The sequence below is a fragment of the Columba livia genome, chromosome Z (assembly GCF_036013475.1).
Source record: "Columba livia isolate bColLiv1 breed racing homer chromosome Z, bColLiv1.pat.W.v2, whole genome shotgun sequence".
NCBI classification, from domain to species: Eukaryota; Metazoa; Chordata; class Aves; order Columbiformes; family Columbidae; genus Columba; species Columba livia.
Window position 1 is genome coordinate 80,749,306 of NC_088642.1, and position 12,916 is coordinate 80,762,221.

A 12,916-nucleotide genomic window follows, 5' to 3' on the forward strand; every position below is an offset into this window, starting at 1 on the left:
TAATATAATAGGTATTTCAAAACTCATAAAGAAAGTCTTGCAGGTTTTCTGACTTGACCTTAGGTGCCTAAAATCATGTAACAAAAACAGTTTACAAAATAATAAATCCCCAAAGTGGCCATTTGCCTAAGTGTTTGAACTGGAAATCAGTATGTATGTAACACAGAGGTTAGGACTGGTTCACAGGTGGTTTTATTTCCATGCCCTGCCAAGCCTTTAGGGATTAGAGTTATTATACTCCATATAAACATCTCTACTCCTCAACCACAATACCCAGGATAGTGCCAATAAATGAAATCTAGTCACATTTGTATCTAATATAATTGGTTTATCGTCCATCTTGTAGTTCTTTTAAAGTAAAGATATGAAACTAGGACATTTGCCATTAAGCTGATCATCAGATATGTCCTAGGAAAATGCATTTTGTGTGAAGACAATTCTTTTCTTATCGCCAGTGAAATACTGGCAAAGTGCCTTTCTCTGCTTAATTCTCTTAAATCTTTAGTCTTAAGTTGTATATTACAGTATTTAATTTCAGAATACAGGTATTTCCTAATAATAATTATTATATACGATAAAGAAAATAGAGTTCTTCTATGAAAGACAATGCTTAGGTTCCCACAGTGATTCATTAAGTTTTGTTTTGCATTGTGCTGCTTTTTTGTTTGTTTCTTTGAGGAAAGGAATTATTAGTTTGTCTTTGTACTTGCTTTTTTTTTCAGGCTGACAGAAGGTCACACTAAGTTTTATGGGAAACTCTAAGTATCACAGTTACATAATGCACAAATAGTCTTATAAGTCTCTCACTTACATTAAACTTTGTCTTAGCCTGTAAGTAACTGTACTGCAACTAAACCAGACAGTTTTGTAGGGCTGATTAGCTCTCCTCTCTTGTGTTAAAAAACATAAAGACTACTCAAAGTCCTATGTAAAGACCAAAGCATGGTATTCCAAAAGAGGTTTGCAGCCTATGACTTAAATTCCCACATCAATGCCAGGGGTCTTTCCATCTCAAATACAAGTATTCAAATGAAAGATGCGCAAAGTTAAAACACTTGGGAGCATGCATTACCTAAACTCCAGAACTGAAAAGCCTATGATACAGTGTAGTTTAAGAGCATTTCACTCAAAATTGATTGTTTCCTTAGTCTGATAAATCAGGGTGCAAGCACTACAAGGTCATAGCATTAGGTGAACTATTCAAATCAAATGAGCTTCGAACACTTCACAAGATCATGCACACAAATGATGTAAACTAACTTCATCAAAGTTTAAACACTTATGACACTGACGGAGACAAGTCAGCAGTAATTTACTAGACAGTGGTTTAACTCTGTCACTTGTCTAAAAAGTTACTTTTAAGCAATTTATAGTGCAATCATACACTTAAAAAGTCTGCAAGCAATCTCAATCCCACTCCACAGACAATGACTGATACATTCTCCAAATGCAACAGCAAATGCACATAGGGCTTTTATACCATGCCCGCTCTAATTTACTCCGATGCTGAATTTCGCATGTACTTACATTATAAACATTTAGCTGTTTGGATGATCAGACTAGTCCTTGAGATATTTTCCTTTCATAGGAAAAAGCAAAAATCCCTTTACTTCTTCCAGCCTTAAATATTCACCACCTGGTTCAACATGCAGCCTCCTTGAATCACACACACAACCTTCAAAGTCAATCCAATAAGCAGCCAGAAGATGTCTGGGGTGTGTGTGTGTGTGTGTGTGTGCAGGCAGGAGGAGGAGGAGAAAGTGGCTGAGCTGCTGGTCGGATTAAAAGTAACCGGACTCGTCCTGAAAGCGTCCAGGAAGGAAGTGACAGCAGGCGAATGGGAAAAAGGCGAGCAGCTCACAGGCTTTGTAACATCGCGGAGGGGAAGGGGGAGGCGAGGAAGGGGTTCGGACTACACGCGTGATGAGGTGTCCTTCTCTGCTTCGCTCCCCTCTTCCTCCCTCTTCTTCTCCTTCTCCGTGTCTCTATTTCTCTCTCTCTCTCTCTCTCTCTCTCTCCCACAATCCCAAACGAATGACTCTCTCCTCCCGAGCTGGAGAAATAATCAGTTTCACTCTTGCAAAAAGGGGGCGGGATCAGATCCCGAAAGCGTTTTAATAAAACAAACATAGAGCAGCAGCAGCGGCAGCAGCTCCCTTCCTTGCCCCTCTAGTCTAAACTAGATTGATAAATTACTCCACTACACTACTTTAATTATGTATATGGTATGCAGAATAAATCACTGAACATCAGCACCTCAATCAAGCACTTTTTAAATGATAATTGCATCTTGGGCGAATCAATCTTTCCATTCCTGACATTTTGCTAATTTTAGTTTTGCGGTGGGGGTAATGGCATCTGCCACACGCGAACCTAATGACAATCCTTTATTATCCCCGAGCGAAGACAACACGGCGAGCCGGTGCGTGTTATTTTTTTATTATTTTTTTTTAATTTATTTTTATTTTCCCCCCTAGTTCCCGGCGAGGTTCAGCAGCCCGAGGAGGATCAGGATCGCTGCGAGGTGGCTTTCAGGAACGCGCAGCCCCGGCCCCGCGGCTTCTCGCTGTCCCTGCGGCCGCTCAGCCTGGGCACGGCCGCCCGCTCCCCCCGGTAACGGAGGGACGGAGCCGGCGTGCGGGAAACTGAGGGGCTGGGGAAACGACCCCAAAGTGTCGCATCCCCGCCACACCCGCGCCCACCCTTGGGGCAGACACCGCTCCGCTAGCCCGCACCTCCCGGGGCAGCTTCGGGCCAGCACCGCGGGAGGGGAGGGCGGGATTGGGGACAGCGGACCAGCGGCCATCGTCGCTGTCGCTGCTGACCGGGGCCCCTCGGCATTCCCACCCCCTCGGGGGACTCCCCCCGCACCTCTGCCGAGCTCCTTCTCCCGAGTCCTCCCGTCTGCCAAGCTGCCCAACTTCCCAAACTCCATCAGGGTTCGTACCCCGCCGCGGCTGGCCCGGCGGGAGCCATCCCGGCGGCGAAGTTTGGGGCAAAAAAAACCCACCTTTCCCCAAAGGGGAACGCTGGGTAGATCAACCGCGCTAGCCCCCTCGCATGGGTCCCGGTCAGACCGGCTGCTGGAGACGGTGTCTTGTCAGACTTACCCACAGAAACGCAGCGTTACCAGCAGACTGTCTAAAAAGGACAGGATTTTTATTTATTTATTTATTTATTTATTTATTTTAAATAGGTTCATTTGCTTTTAGAACTGGACTGAAAGGACTTTACTGTATGGGAATTTGAATCCACATGCAATAATTTGTGAGTAGAACTGCGACTTTGCAGATACTTAATTTCTATGTAGATAGCCAACTTTTACCATCCTTCGAGAGCAGCAGGGGAGTTTATACAGGCACAGACCATTATTTTTATGATAGATTAAGGTAGTGGAAATAGGAGCAGCACGCATGATAAAACCAAGCGACTGAATTCAAACAACAGTGATAAATACATATTTGGTTTATTTTAATGCAAGTCCTTGGTCTTGCAGTCTTTTCCCCTATAAGCATCTCATTGGGCCACTGACCTACTTCTGAAGTTCTGTATTTGACAGTGAATAAATGCCTTTTCACTTCAACTGTACTTCTTAAAACATGGATGCTCAAAGCACAGTCGGAGCAAAATGAAGCTCAAGCAGCTCTAACAAGCACCCTGCAATTGCTCTCAATGCAGATCCCTAGACAACACCCCTTGTGACTTCGGCTCTCGTCGCTCCCTGCTCTGTCTGGGTGAGATTTAGATGCAGAGTGGACAACTCCCAATGGACAGACAGTTACGTGCTATAAATGCACCCGCAACAACAACAGTAGTGATAATGATGCACCTAAAGCCACCAGGCAGCCAGACATGAGCCAAGCACACTGTACACGGTGGTGAGAGGCACATAATGCTCTGCAGAGGAGCCCGAATAACATCGGGGAAGAAAAACTCAGCCTCAAGTCTGGCATGAAGTGCAACAGGAAAGAATATGAAACAGTGACATGGGTTGTACCCTTCCTATGCCTCTTCTGCAGACAATTTCAGTCTCGTAGCACGGCACCCCAACTATCTAGTAACATTTCTTAGTGGCAAAAATAGAAAACTGTGTTAAGACTTCACACTCTTGTGCTCTAATTGAAAATGACTGTCGTCTGCTTTATTTTGTGCAGGATATGTAAGTTTTCGGGTTTTGGCTAGCTGGCAACACAGCCCTTCAACTGGCGAGACAAAACACGAGCACCGTCGTATCTTGAAAGCAATTATTAGAGTAGGCAAGTATTTCAGAAAATAGAAGTATACAGCAGCTTAGCACATCTACTACACCTCCGTGTGGGCACTTGTGGCCTAATCTTTAAATAGTTGTGACCTTCACATACTGGAGTACCTTAAAACCATGCCAAGTTTTTGTCATGAATACAATTCATCAAATCTGTGTAAAGGACACCTTGATTTTTAAAACAGTTCAGATGCTAGATGGACAAACAGATATAAGGGGAGGGATCAGGCTTTCCCACTCATCTCAGGGTTAGATAAGGCATGAATTTCTGCAGTATCTTTTGAAGCGTTTAGGATTTTTCTTTCCCTCTCTTTTGCTGCATTTAATTTTAAAATCTGGAATAATTTCAAACAGGGAAAAACCTTTGTTCTGTTGTCTGTGCTTGTACTGATGCTCCACAAATGCATCCTTTTCAAATTTCTGGCATGAGACTCAAATGGGCTCTTTTTTGCTGGTCACAGATCATGTGTAGGTCTGTTTTTTTCTTAATCCACCACCTGGGGCCGGCAACGTTTTAAACAATCAAACACCACTCAAAGTGTAATAAATTATAAAATCAGATCTACAAAGTTTTATCAAAGAGTGAAGTGTGTACCCAAGTATCTCTCTCTCTTGCAAGTGTGATTATCTCAAGGTAACGTTCCTTTGAAGATGATTATCAAAGTCCGTTTTTGTTCTTTTGTGGATGCAGAACATATCTTTCCCTTAGGAGAAACGAGATTGCCAGCTTACCTCTTTTACTGGTGTTTAAACTGAAAAGCAGTGAGGTTACTATGAAATGATCCACCTCCTTTGCATCTTAACCCTGGGATGTCTTTGTTTCTATTTTCTGTTTAAAGTTCTGCTCAACCCCACTCCACTCCATGCCTCACTCTCTTCCACCACCTCCCTATCTTGTAAGAGCAATACAGTATAACACTTCTTCCCATGTCTGGCTGCTTTTAAACTTGGCCCACGCTGGGTACAGCGCTTGAAGTGAGCTTTACAAAATTATTTTAAAGTGAGCTGGGGCGGTTGCCACAGCAACCCACCCTGAGAGAAATCGAGGCTATAGATTAATCTACCCCACAAGATTATTCAACAGTACTGCATTTTGTTCTTCATTCATTCAGAATATTCCCTCAATCCATATGCTTTTATAATGAACAAAAGATGTAAACTCAGATAATTTCAAAGATAATGGGATATATATTCCGGGAGCACAATTTAAATGCTTTGTATACCACTGCAAAGAGCTTAAATGTACATGATTCTTTGCAAAATCATTTAATTGCAAAAAAAATATTTGCAAGGTAGTCACAGCTGACACATGAACTTCAAATAAAATGGCATGCCATTACTAAAATGGTGTTATACACATCAAGCAATGATTACAGAAAGCCTTTGTCAAACGTGTACCTGTAAGCACACAATACAGCAGAGCTTGCTCTCCAGGCCTTGCTTTTAACATTAAATCTGAAAACAATAAATAGTACTTTGTAATATTAAATGCAATAAATATTAAACACTCACCACATACACCCTCTTTATTGTCAAAATCATCCGCCTCCAATGCTTTACTTAATCTTTCCCATAGTAGTTACTTCACAGTTTACAATTCTTGTTCGGCACCTTAGATGTTTAAAAGCACAAAAGTAGTGTATTATTAAAATGCAAACCCAGAATACTTAAATATATTTAAAGAGATTTACAAAATTATTTCTATAAAAAGAATACGAGTCTTTACTGATGTGCACCTAGGCCTAAAACGAATATCATTTGTAAATAACTTGACGTTTTCAGAAGCTGTAATAAATTCCATCTGAATCCTACCTTAGGGATGCCACACCACCAATAAAATTACAAAACTATTGATCTTGGACTGTATTCATCCTCCAACTGGTGCTTAGAAAATTATTTGTGTGGCTTTTGAAAAATGCAGCCATCTCATTGTTTAACAAACAACAATTTAAAAGCAAAATGGTAAAATGTTGAAGCTTGACATGAATTCTTCTTTTAAGGACAGCTGTATCCTGTGCCACCACCCAGGGAAACATCTCCTTGTGCAACACAAAATAATTCCAGGAGACCCTTTTTTTAACCCAAAGTCCTGTTTTTCTGCACACCTGTGACAAGGGGGTGACCCTGGTTCTGGAGGGGTGACCGTCTCACTCTCTGCACTCCGGACACATGTTACCTTGGACTTTTATTCATTTATTCACTTATTTATGTCTAGGGGCTGAGTGTCCCTCTGTGTGCAGGGGTCAGCAATAGCAGTCCCTCTGTGGTTGGAGAGGAGCAGCGAAATCCCCCCATTTGAACGAGATGGGAATTGCAGTGGTGTGGGGAGAACCAGGCAAAGAATGAATGAGTCCCAGGTGGCCCAGCCCTGCATTTCACCGCGGTGCTGAACCCTCTGAAACCTTCCACAGCCTTTGCGTTAGAATGATAGACTCATAGAATGTCCTGAGTTGGAAGGGACCCACAAGGATCATCGAGTCCGACTCCTGTCCCTGCACAGGACAACCCCACAGTTCACACCATGTGTCTGAGGATGTTGTCCAGTCTCTTCTTGAACACTGTCAGGTTGGGGCCGTGACACCTCCCTGGGGAGCCTGTGCCAGTGTCTGGCACCCTCTGGGTGAAGAACCTTTTCCGAATGTCCAACTGACCCTCCCCTCGCACATCTTCCTGCTGAATGAGTGTTAGTGGCTTGGGAGGCTGAAGAACAGTCTGTGAAGGCCTTGGGTTGTGGGTCATAGAGTCACAGAATAGTTTGGGTTGGAAGGGACCTTCCCATATCCCCCAGTGTCACCCCTGCCATGAGCAGGGACATCTTCACCAGCTCAGGTTGCTCAGAGCCCCGTCCAGCCTGGCCTGGGATGTCTCCAGGGATGGTTCATCCACCACTTCTCTGGCCAACCTGGGACAAGCTCTCACCACCCTCAGTACAAAAAAATTTCTCCCCATGTCCAGCCTGAATCTCCCTCCTTTAGTTTAAAACCATCACCTCTTGTCCTATCGCAACAGGCCCTGCTGAAAAATCTGTCCTGATGTTTTTTTTTATCAGCCACTTTTTAAGTACGGAAAGGCCACAATAAGGTCTCCCCAGAGCCTTGTCCAGGACCAGGCTGGGTCCCGGCACAGCAGGGGTGAGTGATGGGGGTGCAGAGGTGTGCGGGGAGGGCTGCACTGTGGGGACATGTGGCACTGGGCAGGGACAAGGCTGGTGGAGGTAAAACCATCGGTTGGCTGATGCTGGGATGGGGGTGGTGGCAGGACATTCGTTGTCTCGCTGGCCACGTGGAGTGTCCCGGTGGCCTTGGCGAGAGGGGGTGTAGTGGTATCTGGGAAGATAGCATAAACTCTGTTTGGTTTCAGTGGAGAGCTTGGACGGAGGCTAATCTGGGGCATTATCTGTTACTTTCCAGGCTTTTAGAAAGTTGTTTTTTCAGTGCCCTCTTTTTTAAAAAAAATGGAGATTTTTTTCATGCTCCCTTGATGATATTTTCAAGGGCCTTTGCAGGGAAGAGGCTGATTGTAGAGGGGAAAAAGGCTGCCAAATGCACTAAGTCAACAACGAAAAGGGGGTTTGTTTGTTTTGCTAAATTGATCCAGTTCTAGTAATCTAAAGTGTTTCACTGTTGCAAAAGGCAGTTTCTGAAACTGTAGTTTGCAAGTTGATATTGTCCTTTAAATATCTCATAAACAGTTGTCCAAAGGTTATTTTTATCTAAGAATTTTCTTTACTGTAATGTTTGTTTTGTTTCTTTTTTTTTTTTAACACAGTTTTAAAACTAGACATAGGGGGTAACAACAATATGTTTTCTTTCAAAGATAATATATTACTAAAATTGTTCTAAAAATGTAAAAATAGTATTTATTACTTTGTGAATGACACTATGGAATAATATTAGAATCAGATCTGGACCAAGTGATAACCACTCCTTTTGTTTGCCACACGTGCTTTTTAGAAATGGGCTAATACTAAAGGTCTGTCATTTGTTTGAAAATGAGTCTGAATTTGCATCTGAAGGAGTTAACAGCCATAGAAATGTTGAATCACATGCTTGGCGTGGAACAGGGATGCTGTGGAGCTCATGTGCTACATCCAAAGTCCCCTGAATTCTGCTGAAATCCAATGTGCTCTGACACGTTTCAGATGAGACCCTAAAATGGAAGCTTGGCCCTACATCAGGGGCCACCCAGACCCTATTCCTGCCTCAAAATTCATCTTTGAATATGTCGTAACTCCAGTTCCTGTACCAGCCACTGTCTCTCTGTGAGATATTCAAATATCCTCATGGTCCTATGACAACATTCCACCCAATGTATATAGTTTATATATACACATATATATTTTAGGAGGACAACACTTGTAGTCAACGATCTTACTGACGTGTAACTAAAGGAAGAATTTAACCTACTAACCTTACTCCTGTTGGGATTTAGGGACTCCAAAAATGTGAGTCTAGACTTGTGTGGAAGAAATGTGTTGAGGGTTTTGAAGTTCTTCAGTGCCGATCAGAAATCAGCAAGCGAAACTTTAGCCTCAGACAAACCCAAAAGCTCAGTAACTAGTTTCAATTCTGCCCCCCCTTCTCTTCTGACATGAGGTTAATTAGGTGAAATTTAAAGTGAAATGGGCTTTTTTTCCTATGCAAAAACATAAAAATAGATCAAATATGAGCTTAGAGTGGAAATTTGGAATCAGTTCATCATCTTAATAGGTTTTAAATGCAGGAACGTATCTGAAGAAAATGTAATTTCTTGAACTGCTGTTCATCAGTCTGATTATTCAGCACCTTCACATACCTCAGGAACATAAAGTTTTTTGTTTCTTTGTTTCTTTTTTTTTTTTTTGTTTTAAAGCAAAGCATTTGGTGGAAGGGTAATTCATCTTGTGGTTTAATACAACTGTGTTTAAAGTCTACCTAGATTATTAAACAGCCGTCAACCAAGAAATACAATATCTGTACTACTCAGCTCGGGTGCTAATACAGAAAATCACGCTGGAGGGAGACGTGCTGAGCTTTGGTGACTCTTTGTTCTGAAGGGCCCATGTTCAAGCAGAGACTAAATCAGAGCAGCTGTGGGGCACTGGAATTTACAGAAGGGATCAGGTAGGTTCCTGCCAACTGCAAAGTACAGCACTGGGAGTCCCTGTCTTTAAAATAATTCTCTGTCTTCCAGTATCTCTCACAACCTCTACAGTTGACGCAGAGGAGGAGAACTTTGTATTCCATTGTTAATTTATGCAGCTTTAGAAGGTTTAAACCTCCTCACTGTTAGCTGGTCATTTCAAAGAAAGTTTCTGCTCGGACAGTTCCCCTCAATTCCCTCCAAGAAGAAAGGCTTCTAGAAATTAAGTTTCAGAACTAGCATTTTGAGTAAGGACCACCTTTCTCCTTCCTGCCACCACATTTATTTGTCCATGTGATAGCTCCCAGTTAATTAAAGAGAATCTCCCTGTACTCTCCTTTCATTTTTTCAAAAGTTCGGGTGGTGGCTGGAAGGATTTTTTTTTAGGCTGTGCATTTTTTCTAGTTTCCTGAAATCAAATTGCCTGACTAAGGTATTGTGATATTTTCAGATACTTTGCCAAAAAGCACACAAAGTAAAACAAAAAAATATGATTGCACCCCCTTGTTAATTGTGTGGCACTCAAGCATTTGTCTATCTTGCACTGCATGATGATGCGATACAGAAGCAGACAGCCATAGATGGCCAGAAAAGGCTTAATTAAGTATTCTGCAGCTGCTACAAATTAGATCAGCATCTGCATCTGTGTAGACAATGAAACTCGTGGTAATTTTGAGGGCCAAGCAAAGTCGAGATTTGTTTTGGATAGACCCATAGCCACAATTCAAACAAAATTCAGATCAAACCTGCTCTAAGGGTAAAAGAAACATTGGTCACCTTCGTCTCCTGTTGCTGATACAGATTCCAATGTACCACGTGACTTTGAGACACATTTTAGATAAGCACCCAGCTTTTTGGCTATTGCTCTGACAATTTGCATCTATTTCAAATTGTATACCACTTTCTGAAACTAAAGTTGTACTAAATGATACATAAATTTTAAAGGTCAGTGGTTCTGCCTGTTGTAACAGAGTATGTTGTCTGATATTTGCAGCATAAATTGTGTATAGAATACAATAACAATAGATTAGTACATGGAATGAGGGGATAAAGGTATTTTTGGCAAACTGTTTTATACGGATATGCTTGCATGCAGATTTCATGAAGTAATAGGTTATTCTCTGGACGTTTAGAGAAAATGCACTGTTTTTAAGTGTTTGTAAACTCTTCACTACTAAATTAATGTTTTTTGTTTTGCATTTGAGCAGCTCCAAACACAAGCGTTGCTCCTTAAATGTTCTGTGTGATGCTGAAATACTAATATTTCTGTTTTCAAAACAATAAATAACATCAAACTTTTATTAGATGTTTTAGAGGGGCCTCTTGAAGGTTGACAGCTCTTGTTCATAAGTGAAGAAGAACTTGTAACCTCTGTGGCCATAAAATGTAATTGCACAATAGCCAGGTCAGCTTTTAAATGTGCTTATGCCACTTATGTTCATCTATATTAAAACTTCCATGAGCCTCCAGCTGTGATGTCATTGGTTGTAAGTCTTCCCATGGAAGCACTTTAAAAAGTTGATATTACCGAGGTTAAAAGGAAACTAAGCCTCAGAGGTCATGTTTGGATATGTACTTTGGTTTAGATGTATTTTATCTGATGTTACTGTTGTATGATCTAGTCTGAGCATCTTTGCACTGCTCCTGTGCGATATGGGCAGATTTGAGTTTCCATTTCTGGTCTGTTACGTTCTAGAAGCCTGCACCAATCAGACCAGTGAGATCCGATTTCGGCGATGACTTTACAGACAGTGACACACGGTTAAAGGAGAAGAAACCTGGTTACTAAATGGAAGGAGTTTCTGAAATTGAGGTTGTTATTTTTGTTATACAAGTAAGGACAGAGGCAGAGACAACTTCAATTATTTTTTTTTTATTAACCAATTAATCTCCAATCAAATATGTATTGAAACTTCTTGAACTGACTGCTAACTAAAATGTGTCTCTAACCCTCTTGTGCTAATAGGGATAGACATGTTAAGAATCTCTGGATTAAAGTGAGATTCAGTGAGAGGTTTCTGCATCCTTTTTGCAGATTAAATTCAGGAGTTTCGAAACTATTTGAAGAATAGTTTCTCCCAGGAACAAAGGAACCAGTACTTCTTTGCCTGATGTGCAAGCAAGTTCACTCATATTTCTGAGGAAGGATACAACCCAAAATCTCATTTCAGTGAGGCTGTATGTGTCTAGAACCTGAAGTGCTACCAAAAGCATAGTGGTCGAGAACTGACTCCTTAATGAATTCGATTAGTGCAAAGACACATAATTAAATGGACAGCCATATCTTTTCCAAGGGTAGAAGCTATGTCCTGATACATAAGTAGATTATTTCACAGTGTCTTCTATTTTTCTCAATATTAGTAGAGTCTTCATTAATTTTTCTAATTATTGCACGTGATATTAATTTGTTATTACCAAGCATTCTTCTATGATAATTTCAAACTCAGGAGATGAACTGATACTGGTGAAAGGGCTATTTGCGTGTAGTTGTATTGGGTAGAGAGGATCCTGCCACCACATAAGAAAGCAAAGAAAAAACAATCAATGCTGCAGATATCTATAGTGAAATCTGTAGGAACCACCAATTTTGTATACTTCTGTATCATTATTGGTATAGTAATAAAATAAAATAGAAAGACATGTAAATTATTGGGGAAGAGTTTTTTTTTTGTTTTCTTTTTTTTTTTCTTAACCAGCCAAAACCCAAAAACCACACAAGCCAGTTACAGAAAGGTTTGATTTGCTGAATTAATCTTTATCAGTTTGGTATTGTACTATTCAGATTTTATTTTTTTTGCTCTGACAGATGCTGTCATGTTTCAGGGCTATATTAACATCTGATTGAACTATGAACTACATGCTGTGAGCACTACTTTAAAGTATATATGTAGAGCTAGCATGGCTATAAATATATTTGTGAACTAAGCAGTAATTGCTGTTTTGTTCATTCTGTGCAGTTATTTTATACGTTTCCACCAAACTAGTATACCTTAGCTTAAATCTAGATAATTGTACTTTGTAAGTTGTTTTTATTGAACTTGATTTAGAATCCAATGACTTTAGAGTTATGCCTAGAATGCAGTGTTGCCTTTATCTTTATTGAAAACTTTTTAAGTGTTGCTTTCAGATCTTGCCTCATAACGATAGTTGCTTCCAAAGGAGCAAAGACCAATGTGACTATGTGACAACCGATGAAATTTCAAACAAAAGAATGAACTAATATAACTTCATGAAAGAAGTTATATGTATGCTGTAGAATAAGATTTTGATTTTGCTTACTGCACCAAGGGAAGAATCATTATAAATTTAAAGCCTATATACACATACTTATATATATGTACATACACACTTTATATACTCAGGTGTATACATACATATGCACACACTTTAAATTTCTAATAGAAATATAAAATGGAAAATTTGCACAATTTAAATGCTCATATATGAAGTTGTAATTAAGGCAATTCACACTGCTTTTCCCCTCTGATTTTTGTCATGCCATTCATCTTCTTATCTAACTTCTTAAGGCAACTT

At 40.6% G+C, this 12,916-nt stretch overlaps 1 protein-coding gene across 23 annotated transcripts in view; it reads right to left on the reverse strand.

The window, feature by feature from the left end:
• Positions 1 to 12,916, reverse strand: part of MEF2C (myocyte enhancer factor 2C) — a 140,377-nt gene that overhangs the window by 124,683 nt on the left and 2,778 nt on the right. For 14 of the 23 annotated variants that reach the window (XM_065046515.1, XM_065046513.1, XM_065046512.1 and 11 more), the window contains exon 2: positions 5,774 to 5,872. The exons of 1 other annotated variant lie outside the window; for it this stretch is intronic. The gene's annotated coding sequence lies outside the window, so the exon portion shown is untranslated. Of the gene's footprint in view, positions 1 to 1,527; positions 2,058 to 5,659; positions 5,681 to 5,773; positions 5,873 to 12,916 lie in introns of those variants that run through there. 8 more of the 23 variants (XM_021291057.2, XM_065046506.1, XM_065046507.1 and 5 more) reach the window with 7 other exon arrangements.